At 48.8% G+C, this 2500-nt stretch overlaps 1 protein-coding gene across 3 annotated transcripts in view; it reads left to right on the forward strand.

The window, feature by feature from the left end:
• The window catches only part of ppp2r5d (protein phosphatase 2, regulatory subunit B', delta), a 40271-nt gene that overhangs the window by 37595 nt on the left and 176 nt on the right, over positions 1-2500 (forward strand). For all 3 annotated transcript variants that reach the window (XM_062518947.1, XM_062518948.1, XM_062518949.1), the window contains one exon: positions 1-2500. This exon is cut by the window's left edge and continues 1473 nt beyond it; it is cut by the window's right edge and continues 176 nt beyond it. The gene's annotated coding sequence lies outside the window, so the exon portion shown is untranslated.

Consider the following 2500-nt stretch of genomic DNA (forward strand, 5'->3'; position numbering starts at 1 on the left):
TGTGTGTGTGTGTAGAGTGTGTGTGTGTGTGTGTGTAGAGTGTGTGTGTAGAGTGTGTGTGTAGAGTGTGTGTGCTGGCGTGTGTGTGTGTGTGTGTGTGTGTGTGTAGAGTGTGTGTGTGTGTGTGTAGAGTGTGTGTGTGTGTGTGTGTGTAGAGTGTGTGTGCTGGCGTGTGTGTGTCCAGAGAATGTCCTGCACTGCGTCCTGCTGGCTGGCCACCGGGTGGCGCCAATGTACCCACTGGACACACACACACACACACACACACACACACACACACACACACACACACACACACACACGACCCAGAGCCAGAGCTAACACACAGCTCTCATGCGGTCATGCCATTCTTCATTACACTAGAGTGCAGTGTGTGTGTGTGTGTGTGTGTGTGTGTGTGTGTGGTAGCTCCTTCTCTGTCTCTATCTGAAGCGCTAAGTCTGCAAACCCATTTATGACACACTCCTTCTATGCTTCACAGTACTGTGTGTGTGTGTGTGTGTGTGTGTGCGTTTGTGTGCGCGTGTGCGTGCGTGTGTGTGTGTGTGTGTGTGTGTCATCAGCAAAATGAGCCCTGGTTCCAGCCGCACGTGCACATGGCACTACCCAGGCTTCCTGATCCATGCTGGTGTGTGTGTGTGTGTGTGTGTGTGTCTGCTTTTTGCTCTGGCAGCAAATCATGTTGCGTTTCACAATTCAAGTGTGTATGTATGTATGTATGTATGTGTGTGTTTACATGTGTATGTATGTCTAAGTGAGAATAGAGATTTTTTTTCCCTTTCCATGGTTTTATTGTAGTTGCCATGGCTACAGCCTCGTCGGTGGCACAGCACAACGCAGGTGAAATATCCGTCAATCAAAAGCACCATGTTTCAGAACTCCGGTTAGCACCGTGTGTGTGTGTGTGTGTGTGTGTGTGTGCATGTGTGTGAATGCTAAAGCAGTTGAACACAACAGCAGGTGGGCGGCAGGTCATGAGGGGGCGGGGCTATCATGAGGAGGCGGGGCTATCCTGGCCGGCCCTCAGAATGTTGTTTTAAGGCGGAGCCTGCGACCCTCAGAGTTCCCATGTGACTCTTGTAGACTCCGCCCCTCCAGTCAGCTGACACCCTCTATGCTGAACACCACCAGCTCCCCCTCTCTCTCTCCCTCCCCCTCTCTCCCTCTCTCTCTCTCCCTCTCTCTCCCTCCCCCTCTCTCTCTCCTTCCCTCTCCCTCTCTCTCTCTCCCTCTCTCTCCCTCCTCTGACAGCATGCTGGACTTTGTGTGACCAAAGCAGCTCGCTGAGTTCTTCTGAGTTCTCTTTTGTTTATTTGTTTCCATGGTTTCCGTGCTCTCCTCGTTCTCTCCCACACTCCTGCTATTCCCATATGCCTCTGACATTCCGCTTTGACATTCCAGAACCTTCCAAAGGCTTCCTGGAGCCACACAGGTGTCGGGTCAGGCGCACACTGATGACATCACAAGCAGCCATGATATGAGTTGTTGGGTCACTTCCTGCTGTGCTCAAACGCCACCACGGTCACCTGATTCTGGCGTCGACCAATGGCAGCGGCTCTCTAACACACACACACACACACACACACACACACACACACACACACACACACCCCCCAATACGAAGACCAAGGCCTGCCCCCTGCAGCCCCCCCCCCCGCCCCCCCGCAGGCTCGTTCCCCCATCTGACACTAAGCGTAAGCTGCTCTCCAGGTTATATGTACATATGTTGTACTTTTATTAGCTAGAGCATTATAGTATGAAAGTCATATTTTGTACAGATGTTCATGTATGTACAGAACGAAAATAAAGTCAAAAACAAAAGACGTCACAGGCAATGAAGTTTCTGATTTCAATGTGGTGTGGGGCAAAATATCAGAAATAATGCGTTCAACAGCACAACATGGGCAAAATATCAGAAATGCTGCGTTCAACAGCACAACAGGGGCAAAATATCAGAAATGCTGCGTTCAACAGCACAACAGGGGCAAAATATCAGAAATGCTGCGTTCAACACTCAAACAGCCAGAATTGCACTCCCCACATCTACATTTGGGATTTAAAAAGCACAAAAACACTTCCATGATCACTTCCAACACACACACTTCTCCACACACATGTTTACATAAACACTTCCATGATCACTTCAACACACACACTTCTCCACACACACGTTTACATAAACACTTCCATGATCACTTCAACACACACTTCAACACACACATGTTTACATAAACACTTCCATGATCACTTCAACACACACTTCTCCACACACATGTTTACATAAACACTTCCATGATCACTTCAACACACACACTTCTCCACACACATGTTTACATAAACACGTCCATGATCACTTCAACACACACTTCTCCACACACGTTTACATAAACTGATGCTAACTGATGCTCGTGTGCAACACGGATCACTTTGGTCAGACAGGTGATGTGGGTGTGAAGACGGAACTTGTATGAACGGGAAAAGAAAAGTGTGTGTGTGTGTG

This window comes from Sardina pilchardus, chromosome 18, assembly GCF_963854185.1.
Source record: "Sardina pilchardus chromosome 18, fSarPil1.1, whole genome shotgun sequence".
Classification (NCBI taxonomy): domain Eukaryota; kingdom Metazoa; phylum Chordata; class Actinopteri; order Clupeiformes; family Clupeidae; genus Sardina; species Sardina pilchardus.